The sequence below is a fragment of the Plecotus auritus genome, assembly GCF_963455305.1.
Source record: "Plecotus auritus genome assembly, chromosome: 5".
In the NCBI taxonomy this organism is placed as follows: domain Eukaryota; kingdom Metazoa; phylum Chordata; class Mammalia; order Chiroptera; family Vespertilionidae; genus Plecotus; species Plecotus auritus.
The window spans coordinates 51,872,099-51,895,897 of record NC_137776.1 but is presented as its reverse complement, the minus strand read 5'-3'; the positions used below and the strand labels follow the sequence as shown (position 1 = coordinate 51,895,897).

At 43.9% G+C, this 23,799-nt stretch overlaps 1 protein-coding gene across 1 annotated transcript in view; it reads left to right on the top strand.

Moving 5' to 3' along the window:
* Window positions 1–23,799, top strand: part of B3GALT1 (beta-1,3-galactosyltransferase 1) — a 547,925-nt gene that overhangs the window by 485,529 nt on the left and 38,597 nt on the right. Inside the window, exon 3 of the mRNA XM_080671102.1 lies at window positions 7,497–7,591. The gene's annotated coding sequence lies outside the window, so the exon portion shown is untranslated. The remainder of the gene's footprint in view (window positions 1–7,496; window positions 7,592–23,799) is intronic.

Below are 23,799 nucleotides of genomic sequence, written 5' to 3'. Positions count from 1 at the left end.
TAAACCTAACCAAGGAGGTAAAAGACCTATATGCAGAAAACTACAGGACACTGAAAAAAGAGATAGAGGAAGATGTAAACAGATGGAAGAACATACCATGTTCATGGATTGGTAGAATCAACATCATCAAAATGTCCATACTACCCAAAGCAATCTATAGATTCAATGCACTCCCCATTAAAATACCAACAGCATATTTCACAGACCTAGAAAGAACACTCCAAAAATTCATCTGGAATAAAAAAAGACCCCGAATAGCCACAGCAATCCTGAGAAAGAAGAATAAAGTAGGAGGGATCTCAATACCAGATTTCAAGCTGTATTACAAAGCCACTGTCCTCAAAACAGCCTGGTACTGGCACAAGAACAGACATATAGATCAATGGAATAGAATAGAGAATCCAGATATCGACCCAAACCAATATGCGCAATTAATATTTGACAAAGGAGGCATGAGCATACAATGGAGTCAAGACAGTCTCTTCAATAAATGGTGTTGGGAAAATTGGACAGATACATGCAAAAAAATGAAACTAGATCACCAACTTACACCATACACAAAAATAAACTCAAAATGGATACAGGACTTAAATATAAGACGGGAAACCATAAAAATACTAGAGGAATCCACAGGCAGCAAAATCTCAGACATATGCCAAAAGAACTTTTTCACTGATACTGCCCCTAGGGCAATGGAAGCCAAAGAGAAAATAAACAAATGGGACTACATCAAAATAAAAAGCTTTTGCACAGCAAAAGAAACCATCAACAAAACAACAAGAAACCCCACTGCATGGGAGAACATATTTGCAAATGGTATCACTGATAAAGGTTTAATTTCCAACATCTACAGGCAGCTTATACAACTTAATCAAAGGAAGATAAATGATCCAATAAAAAAATGGGCAACAGACCTAAATAGAATCTTTTCGAAAGAAGACAGAAGGAAGGCCAAGAGACACATGAAAACATGCTCAAAGTCACTAATTATCCGAGAGATGCAAATCAAAACGACAATGCGATACCATCTCACACCTATCAGAATGGCTATCATCAACAAATCAACAAACAAGTGTTGGCGAGGATGCGGAGAAAAAGGAACCCTTGTGCACTGCTGGTGGGAATGCAGACTGGTGCAGCCACTGTGGAGAACAGTATGGAGTTTCCTCAAAAAACTGAAAATGGAACTCCCATTTGACCCAGTAATCCCACTCCTAGGAATATATCCTAAGAAACCAGAAACACCAATCAGAAAGGATATATGCACCCCTATGTTCATAGCAGCACAATTTACAATAGCTAAGATGTGGAAACAGCCTAGGTACCCGTCAGCAGATGACTGGATCAGAAAACTATGGTACATCTACACAATGGAATACTATGCTGCCATAAAAAAGAAGGAATTACTACCATTTGTAGACACCTGGATGGAATTAGAGAACATTATGCTAAGTGAAATAAGCCAGTCAATGAAAGAAAAATACCACATGATCTCACTCATTTGGTGATAATGAAAAACATTATAAATCGATGAACCAAAAGATAGTTACAGAGGCAGTAAAGCATCAAACAGACTGTCTAATTACAGCGGTAAGGTTAGGGAGAGGTGGGGGAAATAAGAGATCAACTGAAGGACTTGTATGCATGCATATAAGAGTAACCAACAGATGCAAAACATTGGGGGGGGAGGGCATGTATGGGAGTGGGGGGGGCAATGGTAAGATATGTACACATATAATACCTTAATAAAAATTTGAAAAAAATAAAATAAAATAAAATAAAAATAAGCTGATTATAGAATCCAAATGTGGCCATAGCTATATTGCAGTAGTGTATCTAAGAGCAAGATATTGAGAGAGACTGAGCTCCTACCATATGCAAGGCTATGTGCTAAACTGTGATTATCAGAAAGAGTTTGCATCCAATGATATTTATGTCATGAAAGAGTATTTGTTGGAAACCTCACTTTCTGTCTGCTTTGATGCCTGTTACAGAAATGTGATAGATGATAGAATAGACATAGCCAATACTAAGTCACTTTTTAATAACTGAATTTCAGAATCATCCACACTTTCCTTACTGAGTTTCCTAATTCTAGCCTCATATACTAAAATCATAAGTTCTCTTCCTGTTGATGTCTACTACTTTTTCCTAAATTGGATGCCTAAGTGGTATTTTTTGCTTTTGCTGCGATGCTGAGATTTAATGTGGGTGTGGGATGTAAAGGGCAAAGCTGAGAAGAGTTTCTGTATAATTTCTGTTCGTCAAATCTTGGGATCCCCTGATTTTCTTTTCCTATGAAATAAAGGATTCAGAAGAAAGAACTTTGAGAGATGGACAGCCTTGTTCAGAATGATCCCCCTAAAAGTTTCTGCTACCTCAGGTAATGGTGAACTCTGGTCTCTCCTCTCTGAGTTTCCTAAAGATATTGATATTTCCAAACAGAAATTGGCTTAGTCCATCTCCTTAGGAATTACCTTTTTTAAAAGCTGGAATGATGTTAACCCAAATTCTTTGTGTGCCTTCACTAATATCTTTAAAACCATTTCCCACCTATGGCACACATTCTAAACTGACTCCAGACATAGTTTATGATTTCATTAAACAAAGACTAGATGCTGTTATTATCACTCTACTTTATTGGTATGAATGACCGTGTTCACAAGTGAAGAAATGGCACTGCTTTAAAAAATCATGTCAGTTGGCGTTCTCTAAGTATCTATCCAGGACGTTGTTCCGTTACTGCCAGTACTTACTCCTCTGATAACTCTGTCACTTAGGCTTTGGTGATCATTACCCAAGTTGTATCTTACAGAGGTGGTTTCATTCCCGTGGGAGCTGGGTTGCTTCCTTCAGAAAGGCAACAATAAAGATCACTAACAGCACAGCAGGACTGGAAATCCTGGGATTAGAATAATACCCTGTGTAGAATGAAGGGCACCTTGCCTGGAGAAGTTACAGCAATACAAGACTTATAAGTATAGTATTTCATTCCCTCTCTCTAGCACTGTGTGCAATTAAGTACTTATCACATGGATTTGGGCAGAGAGATGTGCAAATCAATCTTTCTTAACTGGGGGTTTGTTGGGAAACCAGTTCTCCAGAGGGAGTGACAGAAGCTCTGATATTTAGAATTTGCCAATCACTGTGTTGTAAATACCCAACACGCATGCCAATTCAAGGTATGAACATGATGTCACTGGGAAGTTGGGAAGAGGTGCGCAGTCAGCTCTGCCCAAGCCCATGCGTGCCACCTCCAGCACACACGGGGCCTCTGCAGGCCCCTCCCAGCTCCAGAGCTCCCTGAGGGGTCAGCCCAGGCCTCTGCTGTGACTGCATCACATTTTAATCTCTCCCTCCCCTTCCTCCTTCTCCTCTCAGCACAGGTGTTGCTCCTGAGAACATGCTCCCATAAGCTTCCTGCATTTTTATTAGTCTCAAAGTCACTTTCCCAGGGGCGCTGACCTATGATAAGGAGAAATGGGAGAAAGAGAAAGTTAAGTCTATTTTATATATATACTAGACACCCGATGCACAAAGATTCGTGCAGAATGGGCCTTCCTTACCCTGGCTGCTGGCACAGCCTTTGCTCTGGCCCAGAGCCGCCTTTCCACCTATCCACGCTGCCCAGAGGCCCAGAGCAGCTGGGGCGGTGTGAAACGCCTGCATTGTCACCATGACAATGATGCAAGCATCCCGCCCCCCACCACTGGGCGCCTGTGTATGCAAATTAACCCACCATCTTTGTTGGGTTAATTTGCATACTCACTCCTGATTGGCTTGTGGGTGATGCAAAGGTACAGATAATTTGCATCTTTCTCTTTTATTAGTGTAGATTCATTTCAGGGAGAGGAAGGGAAAGGGAGAGAGAGGTAGAAACATCATTGATGAGAGAAAATCATTGATCAGCTGCCTCCTGCACACCCCCTACTGGGAATCAAGCCTGCAACCAGGGCATGTGCACTTGACAGGAATCGAACCATTAACTCTCAGTTCATAGGTTGATGCTCAATCATGAGCTACACCAGTCAAGTGAAAGTTAAGTGTATTATTATTGACACTTAAGAGAGTGAAAACCCTCTGCTCTGTCTACTAAATCCATTAACTAATTAGATCACCTATTACTTCAACCTGGTTTCCTAATGAACCCCTGAATTTATCTTGATAAATTAATAAATAGGCTACTCATTGGTGCTTCCTGTTCTGTTCTGTCAGTCTTGATTCAAGTCTTTGGTTACAGACAGACGACACACAAACTGGGTCAGATGTGCTGACGTTTGATATTCACAGCGCAATTTCTTTGTTGTTACAAAGAGGGTTATTGCAAGACTAGGAAGACTAAATCACATGTTCAAATATTATTACTATCGTATTGGTCCTATTCTGTCACTAAAATACTTCAGAGCTAACTCTGAAGTGATTCCTTAGAGGTAAATGGTGCTGGCAAAGTTCCTTTCTGCCACATGAAGCTAAAGAGAAGAGAAGATATTAATGAAATGGAATAGGATAAAGTAGTATAGGAGCTATAATTTGTAGGCCTGGTAAAATTGTAACTTAGATAAAAATGTAGGAAACAAATTTTGAGTCTAGGCTATTTCCCCAGAAAAACACAACAATTTATATAGTCAATTTTCAATTATCTGCCTAAGAAAAAAATAGTAATAATGGCAATTATCCAAAAGAGTGGATCGTGAACAAATTCATTTTTAGTTGACTTTGAAATACTGTTTTATATTCTAAAACCAACATTTGAATGCGGATGCATTTTATATTCTGGAATGTTGCAATGCCTCTAACTTAAATCCTGGAGTTACACTTTAGAATCAGCCTGAAGACAGTGGCTTACATGTTTCATCTTTGCTCATATAATACATCCCTGCTGTCTATATTACTGCTGAGGTATCATAACCTCTTAGGATAATGTTAAATTCATCCTAAAGTAGGGGAAATTTGTATCTATATGTTTCCTAGTTTATATTTTCCTAGCACTGATGGTAAGTAAATACTTATTTGGTTGAAAGGACACCCTGCTTCCATGACTTTGCCTGGTTAAAGTTAATTTTTAAAATATTTTGTCTCAAAAAAATTTTTAAATGAGTGGTCAAGGTAAAGAGTTATGTCTAAATAATATTTGAGATGTTTAAACTGAAATATCTGCCCATGGAAAATAGAGTTGGCTATATTTACATTTGTAAACATTTTCCACATGTATTTTGGCCCTGGTTTGGTTATTTTCATTCAGTAAATGCTAATATGTATAACATGTTATAACAACACTTGGCATAGGGCCTGGCTCATGTTAGTAGTCAGTAACTGCTTATTTCCTTCATTCCCTGCATCCTTCCTTTCCTTCATTGAATAGCTTTATATAAAACTAGAGGTCCAGCGCGCACGAAATCGTGCACAGTTAGGGTCCCTAGGCCTAGCCTGGCCTCTGTTGCTGGCCTCTGCCACCCTGAGACACTACATGAAGCTCCCTGCCCTGGGACACTCCACGATGCTGTGGGCCCCTCAACTGCTCTGCGAGGCTCCCCCAACCCCGCAACTGCTCCGTGAAACTCCCCCGCCCCAAGACTGCTCCACGAAACTTGCTGCCACTGGTGACTGCTCCGCTATGCTCACTGCCACCCCGCGAAGCAGCCCGTCGCCACCGCCGCCACCACTCAAAAGTCCCCAGTCCCACCCACTGCCACCCTCACCCCTCATGGCGAGCGGCTGGGGTTGGGGTGGGGGGAGACTGGTTGTCCTTTCGGTCATGACAGCACCTAGCTCTTTTATATATTAGGATGGTACACATTAATGCTTCGTACACTTTACTAAATGTCTATATTTTATTTCACTTTCTTTGTATAGAAAATTTTATAAAAGCAAAAACTTAGCTGGGCCAGCATAGCTCAGTGGTTGAGCTTCAACCTATGAACCAGGAGGTCATGGTTTGATTCCCGGTCAGGGCACATGCCCGGGTTGTGGGCTCGATCCCCAGTGTGGGACATGCAGGAGGAAACTGGTCAATGATTCTCTCCCATCATAGATATTTCTATCTTTCTCTCTCTCACTTCCTTTCTGAAATCAATAAAAATTTATTTTTTAAAAAGCAAAAACTTAAAAATATATATATATGCTAGAGTAATATATTCCTGGTGTTATTTTCCCTGTGTCCACATTCAATACATTTCAATTCTAAAAGCTACCTCTATAGAAATTGATTGATCAATATTAAGCAAATAATTTATTAAGCACCATATCATTTTAAAGAATGAGGACTTATGCCGACTAAAAATTGACCACGTGCTCTCCTGTCTTATTCTTAGTCATGTGGCACACTCCCATTCTAGAACAGTACATTTTTTTCCATAAGCAGAAGATTCTCAAGCATGCAGTGTCTTTGATTGTTTGCTTTGGGACTGTTTTGTTTTAGTGTTTGACTTGATAAGTATTTTTTGTTTGACCAAAGTTGATTCTCTCCCCATTTAAAGATCCAGTTGGCTTCTAACTTGTTATTTCAACAGGTCTGATCAGATCCAGCCAGTCTGAGAGTGGTCATAAGTGAAAGTGAAGGTCTTAAGTTAAAGGGAAGATACTCATGCCTAAAATACCCAGTTCTACCACAAATTAGCTAAGTGCCTTTGCCCAAATGGCTTCAGCCCTCCGGACCCCTTTCATCATTTTGAAATTAAAGACATTGCCCTAGCCAAAACCGGTTTGGCTCAGTGGATAGAGCGTCGGCTTGCGGACTCAAGGGTCCCAGGTTCGATTCCGGTCAAGGGCATGTACCTTGGTTGCGGGCACATTCCCCAGTAGGGGGCGTGCAAGAGGCAGCTGATCGATGTTTCTCTCTCATCGATGTTTCTAACTCTCTATCCCTCCTCTCCCTTCCGCTCTGTAAAAAATCAATAAAATATATTTTTTTTTAAAAAAAAAAAGACATTGCCCTAGATCTTAGGTCACAACTGGCTACCCAGGAGCTAATCCTGACCCTCAGGTGTGCTTTCACTTTACCCTTGTTTGACCCACACAAGGTTTCGTTTTGTTTAATTGAATTCTAAATATAAATTCAAGAGGTTTCACATAAAAAAACTGTATTTCTCTCTTCCTTGAAAGTGTGCAGTAGTGGCATTATTGAGCTTGTTTTTCCTTGTGGCATCAATGAAAACCATCATCTAGACATGAGCAGTGCTGCCCCCTTCAGGTGGGACATGAGCTCACTAGTTCACCACAGGCCTACTCTCCCCTATTGTCTCACTCAGTCGACTCCCTCATTTAACCTACTTGTCTGGTCTTGCAGGCATATGGATTTGCAATTCTAGGACCAGCTCTGACCCTCATTTGTTCATTTATTTATTCTTTTTCATTGGACCAACCTCTGTTCAGTGCTTACCCACATGCCATTCTGTGTACTGTACTTATAGACTAAATGTGTCTATTTTTTTTTAAATGACAGATTATTCAGTCTTGATTTCTCAGAGCCTGATTAATTTTCTTGTTTATCCGCATAGGATTCTGCAGTTTTTAAGCAGCAGCTTCTCCTGGCTCGGCCATTACGGATGTCCTCATCACAGGGGGAGACCATGCTTTGTGCCCCGCACCTATGGTAAGAAGAGCACAGCACGCTCGGCCCAACAGATAGGAGAAGGACACACTGTTCCGTTATGTAGGCTTTCGCTGGGGAAAATGAACGGCCATTCTGTAAAATCAGAAATCAGCATCTAAGGACTAATGAGAAGAGAGAAAAGTTTAGTGTTTTTCTTTTATGAATGTTTACCTGCTATAATGTGTACAAGCGCCCTTGCCATCGGAGGAAAAAACACACACAAAAACGTCCATTTTTAAAATTTATATTTTAATATTCAAAAGTCATATTTATATCTATGAACCTTTAGGCTGGTTTTAGTGGTGGCCTCTTTTAAGATTAAATATTAGGGAACTAAACACATGCCTTAGGTGACCTGAGACATCATCTATTTAAAAACCCATTTCTCCAAGGCCACAGCTAATTGATTCTTGAAATTTCTTTGCTGAAATAACCTTGTCTCATGGGCAATTGTACTTCAATTATTTCTTATTTCACTGGAAAATAATAGAGCTTTATATAGAAAATGGTGGTAGAGTTATAAAGAAGTATCTAAAATAGCAAGCAATTATTTAAAATGTTTTTATTTAAACTGATTTTTAAAAGCAAGATAAATACTCAAAATATTTCTTTATAGCCGAAACCGGTTTGGCTCAGTGGATAGAGCATCGGCCTGCGGACTGAAGGGTCCCGGGTTCGATTCCGGTTAAGGGCATGTACCTGGGTTGCGGGCACATCCCCAGTGGGAGGTGTGCAGGAGGCAGCTGATCGATGTTTCTCTCTCATCGATGTTTCTAGCTCTCTATCCCTCTCCCTTCCTCTCTGTAAAATATCAATAAAATATATTTAAAATATATATATATTTCTTTATATACTGATTGCCCTAAATAGCATCATAACTTTGTAAAAATGATTGCAGATTTCTCATTTTGTTACTCAAGAAAAGAAGTACCAAATGGGCAAGAAGAGACTTGAATCTCACTTTTTATCTCCCATCATCATCACCTCTGTGATTTGGGCCAGTAACTTAATCTCTTTAAACTACAGTTTTTGCCCATACAAGGGGACAGTTATTTCAGAGTGCCCTTCTAAATACCAGGCTCAGTTTGACAATGAAGTACATCTGTTAGTGGTGGGTGAGAGGGTAGCTCTAAGCTAATTCCCTATAAGCTAACTTGCTGAAAGTAAATTCAGGAAACTGCCAATTCACCAAATTTGTTTATTCTGTTCATTATTTACAATGTGTACAGCGATTTGCATTGGCTGTGTTGGCTTTCACCGCCTTTGGAGATTTCTGTGAGGTTTTAGTTGATAGTTTTCCAATTTGCTTCAGAGGAGCATTTGAAGGAATGCCCAGGCTGTCTTTGCTTTAGTCCCTGCCACTGTGTATAGGGTCTTCTGATACGGAGCCATGGAGAGGCACCACCACACAGCCAGAAAGGACTTGTGCTGAGAGATGTGAGACTATCACTAGGAAGAATTTCCAAATTCAAGACAAATATATCACTATTTAAATATATTAGGCAGACTGACCAGTTTTGATAACTGTGTCATAGAATTAGTGTGCTGGCATGGTCCTTCCTCTTAGGGATTGAAGATGAGACAGAGGGCCGAAAACCAGGACTACAGGCTTTATTAGAGGAGAAGGACCCTGCCGGGCTGTCTCGCAAGGGGAGAACAGCAACATGTGCAGAGGTGAACACGCCTTTTGAGGGGAGGAATGGGAAGGGATGGGGCTTAGGGTACTCAGCACGCACTGATTGGTGGTTTCATATAAGGCACATGATTAAGCACTTAGGTACTTAGGAATCGGGGGCTTAGGGTATTTGGCAGGAGCTGATTGGTGGTTCAATGTATAGTCCATATAAGGTGCCTGGTTAGGTGCTCAGGAATGTCCAGGCCACAGGTGCAGATTACGTCATACTCTGTCCATCAGTTGGGGGAAGGGAGGATTATCATTCCAGGCTTTTGGTAATATTATTTAAAAAAATTGAGAGTCCGGGCAAGGTCAGGGGGTGAAGGTCCATCTTCCATAGCTACTTCCTGCTGAGAGGGGGCGTTGTTAGGGGCATCTACCCTGGGTCTCAAGGATTCTGGTGCTAGGTTCTGAATTCAAGGCCAGATAGATCTCTCCCACCTTCTGGTTGGCGAACGCCTGCATTCTGTTCTGCAAGAAACTAGTGAAACAGCGCATGAGACAGGGGCCAAAGAGCAAAATTAAAAGAATACCAGTGGGCCTAATAGTGGGAGGAGCCATGGGGTAAGTGAGCAAAAAACAGGTAGTGTTTTCCGTGCTGGACGAGGGGTACAGCAGCATGATTTCCCCAAGAGACTGGTTGGTGAAGTCTTGAGAGAGATCCTGTTGAGTCACTTGGAAGGTAAAAGCTGGTCCTGAGGCTGCCACAGCATCACTTGTCTGGTTTTGCTGCTTTTCTGGGCCTGGAGCTGAAATACAACTGAGACCTAGATGTTATTTTTAGGGGGAAAAGAGTAGGGGTCTCAGTTGTCTCACTAGTGATATGAAATGGGAGAATAGGTTACCCTGGGGGTGAGGTTCTTGCTTTCCCAGTTTTGCCCCTTGCTGGGCATCCACATGTTTCCTGTAGGTCCTGAGACAGGGTTTCAAAATAGGATGAGCAGTGGTTAAGCTCCCTGTGGCAGTTCCAACCCCTTGTGTGATGCCGAGGGTTATGAGGAGAGGGATTATCTGGACTCCTCTTTTGTGTCAGATATGATGGGTTACGGGGACAGGTAAAGACTGATTATTGGGGGCTGCATCTACATTGGGTGAGAGATAAATTAGAGTACAGGTTCATGTCCAGCTGATGGGGAGACAGATGTATGTGTTTTCCCCACAGAGGAAGAAAAATCCCTGATCATGGAGACAAGCTGATAGGTGAAAGGAGAAGAGGTGGACTAAAGGGTATGAGATTCCTTTTTCTAGTTCCGCACTCCAAGCTGAGAGGGTAGTCACCATGGCGCTACCAATAAGGGGTGACAGATGAGTGATTGAGATTGTGTTGCAGTGAAAGTGGGAAGGAATATTAGAATGGGCTGTTATCCAAGGGAAAAGAGAAAGGGAAAGAAAGGAGCAGTGGAAGATGAGGCTGGAGAAAAGGCAGGGGGAGGAGGGAGTAGGCCACATTTTTCCTAGAGATAATGATCATAGAGGAGATAAGGAGATAAGGCATTTACAGTCCCAGGAATGGCTCGGCCTTATGGGTCCAGAGAGTGAAACTGAGGTAGGTGACTGGTTTGGGACAACTGAGTTTTATGAGGGGATGCATGGTAGCCCTGGCCGGGCACTGAGGTAGAATGAGAAAAGAGAGAATGGGGGAATTTAGTAAGATGCAGTGTAGACGTGAGGTGGCTAATGGATGTGAGATTAATCCGTCAACCCCCATAATAGAGACTGAGGAGGGGACAAGGGTCCCAGCGAATTCGGAGGGCAGAATAAGTGGTCCCAGTGTCAATTAAAAGGAGATCGGCTTACCTGCCACCACAGTCGTTACCCGAGGCTCTGTCCTGGTGATGTAAGTCTGTGGGGCCCTGTCAGGGCCTGAGCAGCTTCTTCGGTGGCCAGTCCCAGGAGGTCTGGGAGCTCCAAACCAGGTCCAGAGGGTGGCCATGCTGGACAGGCTGAGGCCTGAACCGGAGGGGCCAGACTACAGTCTGATTTCCAGTGGCCTTCCCTTCCGCACCTTGGGCAGGGCCCAGGGGGGGTCTCGGGTTTGGGCAGGACTTGGCTCAGTGTCCTTCCTTGCTGCATTTGAAGCATGGGCCCGGAGGAGGCTTAGCCCCTGACTTACCCGAAGTTGGAGGACCGGCTCTTCGTTTGGGGTTCATGAGAGCGGTGGCTAGGAGCTGGAAGGCCTTCTACTGGGCCTCAGCCTTGGCCTGATCTCGCCTTTGATTTTGGATTTGGGTCTCCTTGTCTCTATTATTAAAGATCTTAAAGGTCAGATTAACGAGGTCTTTCTGAGGGGTTTGTGGAACTGTATCTATTTTTTGAAGTTGCGGCGTATGTTGGGGGAGCAAAGGTGGTCAGGTCAGTGGAAAAAGAAACCTGAGATGCCTCTCAATCTGTGAGGCTGGACATAGAGAATGGGACATGGACTCAGACTGTGCCCTCATTTCCTGTGCCTCCCTCAGGGGTAGAATGGACGTGGGAATAGAAGAGGCTGTTGCAGAATGCAGTCTTTGGGTGGCCTGAGAATGAGGGTTAGGTGGGAAAGGCTGTTTTGGAGCTCACGTTCTCAGGATTTGGGCTCTCAGGAAGATCAGAGAGTGAGAAGGGAATGGCCAGCCACCTGTGAATTAGGTTGCTGGCGGTCACGGGGGCAGAGATTAGGCGGAGAGCACAGGGGAAGGAGGGCGGTTAGAGTTCTCAGAGGTAGAGTGTGGGGTGCGGATTCTGCAGCAGGGTTGTAAGGGGCGGTGAGAGTGAGACAGGTGGAGAGGAATGATCCGCTGGGTCGAAAGAGCAGTCAGAAGACAGAGAAAGGGGCTGAGGACAGGTTTGAGAGGGCAAAGAGGACTTTATGAGGAGGATCTGATGGGTGGAACATGAGGAGTAAAGCGAGGGGCGAGAGCGGGGGGTGGGGGCGGGCGGGCGGGGCAGGAAGCCTGTTCCTAGGGATCTTGAATGCTTTCCCTGTCCGGTGGCAAAAATTATCAGGGTCTTGGAGGATATTGGAATCGAAAGTGCCGTTTTCGGGCCACAGAGAGACATTGTCGAGTTTATATTGTGGCCAGGTAGAGCTTCTTTGGTTTGATGTAGCCAGAAAGACCAAGGGTCAAGAGATTGGCGAGGAGACACCCTAAGGGTGTATAGATGGGGTTTGGACTGAGAGGTCCCCATGACCGGAGGGGAGGGCCACCGGGAAGTTGGGGAGGAAAGAAGGAGCGTCCTCCTTTTCCCTCAGCCAACCTGTAGAGCAGGGGTCCTCAAACTACAGCCCGCGGGCCACATGCGTCCCGCCGAGGACATTTATCCGGCCCGCCGGGTGCCGCTGCCTGTCCTGCTTAGCATCCGACTCGTCCCGGGTCCACAGTGCGCATAGGAATTTGTTCATAGTTTTTTTTTTAAACTATAGTCCGGCCCTCCAATGGTCTGAGGGACAGTGAACTGGCCCCCTGTTTAAAAAGTTTGAGGACCCCTGCTAGAGAGAGAGAGACGAGAGAAGGGTCCAAAGTCGTCACCCCGAGACCTTTCCCGTGGAGCAGAGCAGAGTTTTCCTGGCCAGGCGCCTGGGCTTTCGTAGAATGTAGAATGTGTAGCTGAGTAGACGGGAAAACTCTGAGGCCCATCCAGGTCAAGGGAACAATTGGGGTGGGGGGGGGGTCGGGAAAGTCCCTGAAGCCTACCAGTGAGAAAGCGACGCGATCCCCACGTGTCCTGGTACGGCAGGGTTCGAGAGGTGTCCGGAGCGGGCCAATCAACTCAGAACCATACCACCAAGCAGAGCCAGATCAGGAATCAGAAGCTCGGGGCTAGGTTACCACTGAACAGAGCCAGAGCAGGAGTCAGAAGCTCGGGGCTAGGTTCGAGGATCGTCCACGCTCCCGTGCACCTCTCCCAGACTTCGGCACCAAATGAAAGATGAGACAGAGGGCTGAAAACCAGGAATACAGGCTTTATTAGAGGAGAAGGACCCTGCCAGGCTGCCTTGCAAAGGAAGAGAGCACACGTGCAGGAGTGAACATGCCTTTGGAGGGGAGGAATGGGAAGGGATGGGGCTTAGGGTACTCGGCACGTGCTGATTGGTGGTTTCATATAAGGCACATGATTAGTCACTTAGGTACTTAGGAATCGGGGGCTTAGGGTATTTGGCAGGAGCTGATTGGTGATTCAATGTATAGTCCATATAAGGTGACTTGTTGGGTGCTCAGGAATGTCCAGGCCGCAGGTGCAGTTTACATCATACTCTGTCCATCAGTTGGGGGAAGGGAGGATCTATCAGGGATCTTCTGGTTCAACGAGAGGCCCCATGTACAAAATTCATGCACTTGGGGTGGGGGAGTCCCTCAGTCTGGCCTGCGCTGTCTCACAGTTCGGGAGCGGGCTTAAGCCGTCAGTTGGACATCCTTAGTGCTGCTGCAGAGGTGGGAGAGGCTCCCGCCACTGCCACTGCACTTGCCAGCCTTGAGCCAGGCTTCTGGCTGAGAGGTGCTCCCCCTGTGGGAGCACACTGACTACCAGGGGGCAGCTCCTGCATTGAGTGTCGGCCCCCTGGTGGTCAGTGGACATCATAGCGACCAGTTGTTCTACTGTTCAGTCGATTTGAATATTAGCCTTTTATTATATAGGATGGTCTTTGGTTGATTACCTCCCGCCCTACATTGAGGGACGCGAGAGGTTGACCAGCTGGGGAGGGACTGCTTCAGGGCATGTCCGGCCCATCTCGCTCAGTCCCGATCGGCTGGACCCCAGCAGCAAGCTAACCTACTGGTCAAAGTGTCTGCCTCCTAGTGGTCAGTGCACGTCATAGCGAGCAGTTGAGTGGCTTTAGCATATCATTAGCATATTACACTTTGATTGGTTGAATGAATGACTGGACAACAGGACACTTAGCATATTAGGCTTTTATTATATAGGTTAGTGCAGTGGTCAGCAAACTGCGGCTCGCGAGCCACATGCGGCTCGCAAGCTGCGGTTTGCTGCTCTGTTGACTAATGAGTTTGCCGACCACTGGGTTAGTGGAAACAGACTGAAAACAAAACATTATTTATTAAGTAAATAATGCAATTATGAATTGTGATAAGCACTATGAAAAATACAAAAGGGGAGCTAAGGCAGTGAAGAACTAGAACCTACTTCCAAAAGTTTGGTCAGAGGAGCTGTGAGAGTCAAGAGAGGTATTTCTGTTCCCCTCCCTTTCCAAGCACATGATAGGACTGCATTGCCTTGGTCTCCCTGAGGTTTCACAGGGCCTTGGGATTTGGTCTGGCCAATGTGTTGTGCTTCAAAACGACATGTGCCATTTCCTTGATGGAGCATTTAATTGTTGCTCCAGCTCTCTGTGGCATTCTGACTGGGGGTATGGTCAAGACATGGTTGTTCCCTTAGCCTGGAACTTGGTGTGGCTTCAAAGAACAGAGACCCCTCAGCCAACCAACTTTAAACATGTAGCATGAGAAAACAACAACAGACTTCAAATGCCTCGAGCCACTCAGATATGGAAGCTATTTGTTAATGCAGCTTAATGGAGATAATCCTGACTATTACCAGAGGCCTCTGTGAAGAGGCAGAGGGATGATTTATAGAGACTTTAAGACAAGAGGCTTTGAGCTTGACTGGTTCACAGAACTGAAAGAAGGCCAACATGGCTGGGTTATAGTAAATCAGGGAAAAGCAGCAAATAATCTTTAGAGTTCCTTCTACCCTCTCATTTCTTTCCTGTTCTGGCTCCAAGGCTGTTCTGATGTTTATATTCTTGGCAATGCTTTCATACAGATTAAGTAGCTTTACTCTAAATACCTTTGATTTGTTTACATACATCAAACTCTCACATTTTATCTCCTGCCTCTGGATTATGATCGGTTTTATTTTTATCAAGAACTTTGCATGTGGGCCATTGATATGATAATGAAATCTTTATGCCTCCTCAGGAGCTGAGGGCCTCTATCCTTTCAGTCAATACTGAGATGCACTTGAGTGTATGACTATTCATAGCTGAACTGAGGCTTGGAATGGGCTGCAATTTTGCATTTTGCAATTGAATAATATGTACTATTGTGCAATTTTTAAGCTCTCAGGTTTTCATATCAATTTCTAATATTCTGGCAACAGAATGTAGGGAAAAACCCAAACGTTTATGGGACTCATCATAGCCCCTTTTAATGTATATGTAGGAGCGTTTGCCTTTTGCACTGGAGGTCTTGTTTGAAAACAAAACAAAAACCCCCTAGCGAAAAAGCAAATTGCAGGAGATGCAGTTTATCTTCCTTGGAAGAAAAGAAGAGCTGAGTCAGTCCTCCTTGGATTTGACAACTAAGGTATTTCTTTATCCCCACACCGCTCAGAGAGAGCCACTGATATTGTAACTGCCTTTATTGAAGTTTGGTAGACTTAGAGGAAGTATATCCATTTGATATTACAGTCATTCCTATAGCATTCTTAAAGTCTTAAGGGCTTTTATTGAGGTGAATGAAATCCTGCTTAAGAAAAATAAAGTAGGAGAGGGAAATGGGTCTAAAATTTAAAAATGGCTCTTTAATATAGTTCAGGTTCAATGCTAAGTGCTTTTGTCACTGGAAAGGGACGGGGCCGAGGTGGATCTGTCCCAGCACGACTTGGAATATGTGAGTTCTTGAAATGCAAAAAAGAATTTAAGACAGGAGTTCAGGTAATTTTGAGAGTATGTTTATTAAAGCTGAGGACAGTGAAACAAAGGAAGGGCTTAGATAGAAGAAACAAGCTCACACCAACAGAGGCGAGCTAGGCTGGGCTATAGAGACAGCAGTGAGCTGAGGCGGAGCTGCTTCTGGCTTACTGAGAAGTTAGGCAAGAGGAGGGCTCTTGGAGCTTAAGGGAAAGAAAGTAAAAGTTCACACCTGAGGAAAGGGAGGCACAGATATGCTCAAGGGAGAGTGCTCACGGGGTGCTTTGTCCTGAGGGCTTTTATCTGTTTTCTAAGGCAGGAATTTTAGGGGAGGATCACAACAGAATATTCATCAGCTTTCCAGGTGTGATGCATCAAAATGAGCATATGGCGGAGTTTGGGATCATTTCTGGTCAGCTTCATCGCCGTCTTGGATTTGTCTGGCTAAAAGTGGTGCTTTTGTTATTGATTCCCCTGCTTTTATCCATTCCTGGGTTTAGCTGGCACTAATGGCACTAACCGGGCCTCTGTTATCCATCTCCCAGACTAGGGTGACTTAAGCTCCCTGCTCTCTGGTTGGGGAGGAGAGATGTAAACCATCTGCTCCTGCGTCCTAGGTTAGGGATGAGAGGGTTTTGTGATTTATTAGCTGGCTACTAATTGCTCGGGTATTTGTTTAACTATTTTGTCTCCATTTCCCTCCTTCCACTTGTCAAGGAATTGCCCTAGCTTCTTTCATAGGTGTCATTATCCCCTGCAGTGGAGGAAGCAGCCCAGAGAGGTGGTGATCACCCAGCCAATAAGTAGCAGAGCAAAGAAGGGACCGAGGTCTCCTCCCTGTAGAAGCTCCTGCTCTTTCCTCTATGCCGCTTGGACTAGAGTGTTTCCTATTCCATCGCCACAGTCAAATCCAAAGTGGCCAAGACCTGCAATTCTAAAACCGCCAGAGTTGTCCCCTAAAAGATAAACACTGGGCCACTCTTGATTTATTACGTATCTAGATTCAAAAGAGCCTCTAAACAGAGCTTGTTGTAATAACTGTGCTTTGCTAATTGTACATCTTCCCTTTGTTCAGCCTCATCCTGTATAATTAGCACAGTCTTGAAAGCAGAAGTTTTCCATGACATTAAAATTCTTACACAGCACACTAATTATTTCATATTTCCATATTGGGGACTAAGATACTCAGGGGAGGGGGTAAATTCTATTTGTTATTTAATTACTTATAGAAGGAGTTCAGGAAAAGAGATGATTAAAATAATTTGAACTTGATGCTAAGATATGTAACTACAGACCAAGGCACAAGCATATGTTTTTCTCACACCCTCACTCCCTCCTGACTTTGGACCTCAGCATTTTTGACCCTGGTCTTAGTGATGCCTGTTCGGATCTGTTTCTATGAAGGACTTACCTATCCTTCAAGAACCCCGGAAACCCGCTCCTCTACAGGCCTTTCCAAATGGCCACCGTTAAAATTAAGCTCCATCTCCCCATGCTCCAGGGCACTTTGTACTAATCTTAAAGCATCTCCCTGCTTTGCACTACAGGGATGGGAGCTGGGGCAGAGATGCCTGGTGACTCGCTCACACGTGTTTTCTCTCTTTTCTTTCTGAGCATATGACTAGACAGCATTTACTTTCTTCCTTTGAGTTGGTTGTGACCACATGATGATTTCTAGCAATGGAATATGAGTGGACATGACCTGCTTCATTTTGGGGCCAGGATTTTTAGGAAGTAGGATTCCTTTCTCCATACTTGCTGTCCTCTGCTGCCTTCTCTGTGAGAGAACCCTGAGGCCCTGGGGATGGAGGGAGCCTGGGCTCCTGGATCACCAGGGAAAAGGTGTCTGGCAGAGCAGGAATGCCACCATTAGGTTGTCACACAAATAAGAAATAACTGTTTTGTTAAGCTCGGAAATTTAGGGTTTATTCCTTACAGCTGCTAGTGTGGGTTTATATACCACAGCACGTGCATGTTTGTAAGTGTGTGTCTGTGTGAGTGTGACTCCTATTTTAGAAGTCTCAGAAGAACTGGTACAAAAAATATTATCCTTCACTGTGAGCAAAATTAAACTAAATTGCTGCTTCATTTAGAAATGGAGCAGATGGTCATTAAAACGAAGAGTGGAGGGTACTCTAACATCTTTGATACAGGAAATGCCATTTTCTCATTTGCAAGTAACTGTCCAGAATTTGTAAATAATCTCATAGGCGACTAATTTAGAGTAGGAAATGAAAGGGGTACCCAGTTAATTTCAATATTAAAATGTGTTCTAGTTCATTACTCATTCAAATTTCATCATTATTTCAGTCAACAAGTAGGTATTGAGCACACTCTACAGCACCTCGAACAGTGCTGACCAGTAACCTACCTGGCCCAGCTCACTCCAAATATACATTCCAGCTACCGAGTCATCACATTACTGCATGTGCACTGACCTTCCCACCCAGGTTCTCAGGTTCCTCACCTGTAAAAGAGAATAACGATATTACCAACTTCTCAGATTCGTTTTTCATTTTAGTTAGATAATCTATATATATAAAAGCCTAATATGCAAAGTGTCCCCATAGGAGTTCTACTGACTGGGAGTTCGATTGCTCGCTATGACATGCGTTGACCACCAGGGGGTGGCACAGAACAAAGGAAGGCCCTGGCTGGCAGCTGGGGAAGAGAAGCAGTCACTAGGGACCCTACCAGTGCACAAATTTCGTGCACTGGGCCTCTAGTATCTATGTAATGATTGTAAAATATTTAGTACTGTGCTTGATACTTGAACTTAATAGGCACTCAATAAATCGTATCTCTGATTCATATTCATTTAGATAAATACTATGGGATTGTATAACAAAGGAATCTGACTAGACTGAGAGAGGGATGTGTAGAACACAACAGTTTCCTCCTTGAAGTGATTCGTGATATGAGAGTTGAGATGTTGAGAATAAGTCTCTATGTTAAAAAAAAAAAAAATACAGTATGTGCAAAGGACCAGGGATTTGAGGAAGCATTTTCAAGAAACTGAAAAAGAAAGTTAGGTGGATTATAAAAAGCAAAAAAATGCTACTGAATGAGACCATGCAGGGCCTTGGGAACCACCATGCAGACATGCTAAGAATTTAGCCTTCTTCCTGAGCACAATAGAAAGTCATTGAGTCATTTCAAACAGGTGGTGACACAGAATGATAGGATCACCTTTTTTTTTTTTTTTTTTTTTTTTTTAAGATTGCTGTGGCTGGAGTGTGAAGGAAAAAGATTGAAGGGGAAACAGAATGGGCAACCAGACCACTTAAAAAGTTACCATAGGAGTCAAGATAAGAAGCACTTGTAGGTTGAATAAGGTGGTGGTAGTGGAGATGGAGAGAATAAAAAGATCCAAGGAGTTTCTACAGTGACATGGGCAGGACATGGTGATGGGTTAAGTGGGGAGTTAAGGTAGAGAGATCTGTTAACAATGGTTGTTGGTCTTTTAGATAGACACAGGTACATATCACAGAGATAGAAAACCCCGAAAAAGAATCAGGGTTTCAGGATCATGAATTTACTTTTGTACATGCTGCATTCAGGTGCCCCTCAGATATCGAAGAGCACATGTGCAGTACACAGGTAGATAGATAGGTTTGGAGCTCCCTACATACATCTGAGCTGGAGTATAAATTTAGAAATTATTGGCATATGGACAGTTACTGAGGCCATGGGCAGGAAAGATTTGCATAGAACACAAGCAAAATTTAGACTGAGAAGGAAAAAGGTCCTAGGACCTGATTCAGAGGAATTCATTAGCAAAGGACTGTATTCGTCAGGGTTCTCAAGACAGACAGAACTGACAGGATGTGCATATATAAGAGGCATTTTATTTTAAGGGATGGCTCACAATTGTTCAGGCCTGACCAGCCCAGCTGGCAGGCTGAAGCCTCTGTACTACTTTGGCACATAGTAGGGGTTGTAGCTGGGGTCCAAAGGCAGTCTGCTCCAGGAAGATCAGCCTTTTGTTCTGTTCTAATTGGATGAGGCCCACCAATATTATGGAAAGCAAGCTGCTTGACTCAGAGTCCACAAATGAAATGTAAATCTCATCTAAACAGACCCTCCCAGAAACATCCAGAATGTTTGACCCAATACCTGAGTACCTTGTCCCAGTTACATTGACCCATAAAACTAACCATCACAAAGACAAAAGGGAAATCAGAAATGGTGACTGTTTCCCAGGCACTGTACTAGGTGCTAGGGAGACAATCTATACCATGGTTTACAGGGTGAACCTGGGAGTCAGACAGCTTGGGTTTGAATCCTGACTTTGCCACTTATTTGCTCTGCGCACTTACTTAAGCAGATGGTTCAATGACTCCATGTCTCATCTTTAAAATGGGCATAGAATTTCCTAGCTCTGATGGTTGCAAAAACTAAAATAGTTAATGAACAACAAAGGCCCAGAACACTGACTGAACAGAGTAAGTGTTCAATAATATTCTTCCTTATTTTTTAATACATCTGTTTTTTATTGATTTCAAAGTGGAAGGGAGAGGGAGAGATAGAAATATCAATGATGAGAGAGAATCATTGATCAGCTGCCTCCTACACAATCCCCAGGTTGGGATCAAGCTCACAACCCGGGCATATGCCCTGACCCGGAATTGAACCACGATCTCCTGGTTCATAGGTCGATGCTCAACCACTGTGCCATACCAGCCCGGCTGGTTTTTTTATTTTTTGCCCTACTATGTGCCAAAGTAGTTTGTACAGAGATAGGCAGCCAGTGGAAGATAATTCTCTTTGCTAATTTCATTGTTATCATATTCAGATTACACCAAAATAATTTTCTCCTTTTAATTTTCACTTCCGAAAGGGGGTCCTCCTCTTTTCTCTGCCCCACCCAGGATAGCTGTTTAGAAAGTGCACTGCCCTTCACTCCAGCCCCTGTAACAATTGGAGAATTGTTGGTGCATTTGCTCCTTCATCTGCGCTGGGCATGGGCAGGGGTGGGGTCAGAGGTCTGTGCAATAGCACTTAGATTCACTCTCTAATCTCTTTGCTGAGGTGTTGAATGAATTAGCCAGCTGGCACGTTGTTTTACTTTTATTTTTTAAATGAAACACTGATCTTGGGCCAGAAGAAATGCAGTGCTAATTTTTGGAATGTTTTCCCTCTGATTTCTTCTCTTTCAGTCCTACAAGCTGAGGCATCTGTTTAGGCACGGTCTCTTTTTCATTTAGCTAGCGATGGGGGCATGCAGTTTCTCTCCAGGTGGAGTTTTCTTGACATTGTTCAGCTGGACAGTGTAGTTCCTACATTCCTCAAGTGGCCTTGGTCACACAGCTGGGAATAGGCTGTCACTTGACTGGCAGTCCTGTGCACCGCCCACTCTACCACTCTGCCCAGCAGGGCTCCCAGCATGCTCCTCTCCTGCCTGAAAACCAGCATCTGGCAGGGTTTCCCCTTGGGCCTCCAGAACCTTGGGGAGGTAAACAGGCAGGAAGGGCAGAAGCCAGGGTGCTAAAATCTCTGACAAGCAGCTGAAGCCGATCTGAGGCAGAGGAGAGACAAAAGATATGGGGGTGGGCTCAAGCCCCTTCACTCAAGCTCAGTGATCTGTTGTCTTTCTGTGTCCCTGAGGAGGTCTCTGAGTCCCAAACCCTCAAAGAAAACTGACAGACGCCCTGTCAGGAGTTAGGTGAGGGTAAGGGAATGAGGCTCAAAGAAGGGATGCAGGGAGATTTGGGGATGCCTATAATACACATGAATGTTGGTCAGTAAAGCACATAGCTTTACTCTGTGGTCTATCAAATGTCCTCTACACCAAAACAATGAGGCTTCATGTTCAGAGATATAGGTCCCAAGAACACCAATGTGACAACACATACAAAGGTCAGACTCGAACACCAACACCAGCTGTGCACCTTCCCCGAGCCAGGTGCCTCACGGGTCATCTCATTCGTTGCTAAAAACAGCCCTGCATGTGGGTGTTTTCACATGCTCCTGAGAGTTGAGGAGACAGACCTCCAGATAGTGAGGTACCCAGAACAAGACACGTGCCAGTTACAGTTACAGTGGTCCAGTTAGTCACAAAGAACAAAACAAAATGAGGTTGGTTCCACTCCCAAAGGTGGAGCATGTGGTCAGTTGGGAATCTCAGGAGATTTCCAACAGGTCCCTGGCCACAAGTCCCCTCAGTTCTCCTGACCAGGGAACTGCATTGGCCTAGACTGGTACCAGGGTGAGACTGAATGGGCAGGATGAAGCTAAGCAGCTCCAGCTGTGGGCAGTGGAGGGCTGAGGAGCCAGGAGCCAGGCACCTTCTCAACCCTGCTGTCTCTGGCCATGGACATGGCAATCCCCCCTCACTGCATGGCTGCTGCCCAGGAGTTTGATGTCGGATACTGTGTTTGCTTAAGGCCTCAGATGCTCTATAACCTAAGTCCTTCCCCAGCTGTGCCTCAGCCACCAAACAGGCTGAAATGGAAACAAACGCAGTACACAATTCCTAGGTTAAAAAAAGAAAGAAAAAGTCCCCATGGGTGGGAGTTGGGTTTGGGGTTGGCCACATCAGTGCTTTATTCTGGGACTTTTTTTTTCTTTTTTTTTTTTTTTTTTAGAATTTCTAAATTACCTTTATTTTTTTTTAATTTAATAAATCTTTATTGTTCAGATTATTACAATTGTTCCTCTTTTTTTCCCCCCATAGCTCCCCTCCACCTGGTTCCCACCCCACCCTCTGCCCTTACCTCCCCCCCACTGTCCTCATCGATAGGTGTACGATTTTTGTCCAGTCTCTTCCCGCACCCCCCACACCCCTTTCCCCCCAAGAATTGTCAGTCCACTCACTTTCTATGCCCCTGATTCTATTATATTCACCAGATTATTCTGTTCATCAGATTTTTTATTCACTTGACTTTTAGATTCACTTGTTGATAGACATGTATTTGTTGTTCATAATTTTTATCTTTACCTTTTTCTTCTTCTTCCTCTTCTTAAAGAATACCTTTCAGCATTTCATATAATACTGGTTTGACGGTGATGAACTCCTTTAGATTTTTCTTATCGTGAAGCTCTTTATCTGACCTTCAATTCTGAATGATAGCCTTGCTGGGTAGAGTAATCTTAGTTATAGGTTCTTGCTATTCATCACTTTGAATATTTCTTGCCACTCCCGTCTGGCCTGCATAGTTTCTGTTGAGAACTCAGCTGACAATCGTATGGGTACTCCCTTGTAGGTAATTAATTGTTTTTCTCTTGCTGCTTTTAATATTCTCTCTTTGTCTTTTGCTCTTGGCATTTTAATTATGATGTGTCTTGGTGTGGTCCTCTTTGGATTCCTTTTGTTTGGGGTTCTGTGCGCTTCCTGGACTTGTAAGTCTATTTCTTTCATCATGTGGGGGAAGTTTCCTATCATTATTTCTTCAAATAGGTTTTCAGTATCTTGCTCTCTCTCTTCTGGCACCCCCATAATTCAGATGTTGGTACGCTTGAGGTTGTCCCAGAGGCTCCTTACACTATCTTCAAGTTTTTGGATTCTTTTTTCTTTTTGCTTTTCCAGTTGGGTGTTTTTTGCTTCTTTGTATTTCAAATCTTTGACTTGATTCTTGTGGTCCTCTAGTCTGCTGTTAGGTCTCTGTATAATATTTTTTTATTTCAGTCAGTATATGTTTAATTTCTAGTTGGTCCTTTTTCATATCCTCGAGGGTCTCACTAAATTTATTGGCCTTTTCTAGGAAATTCTTGAAAAACCTTATAACCGTGGTCTTGAACACTATATCCAGTCGTTTGCTTTCCTCCATTTCTTTCATTTGTGATCTGTTTCTTTGTCTCCACATTTTCGCTGCTTCCCTGAGTTGGTAGAGTAGCTTTGTGTGCTAGGTTTCCTATAGGGCCAGTAGCTCAGCCTCCCCCAGTTACCTGAGGTGGACACTTTTG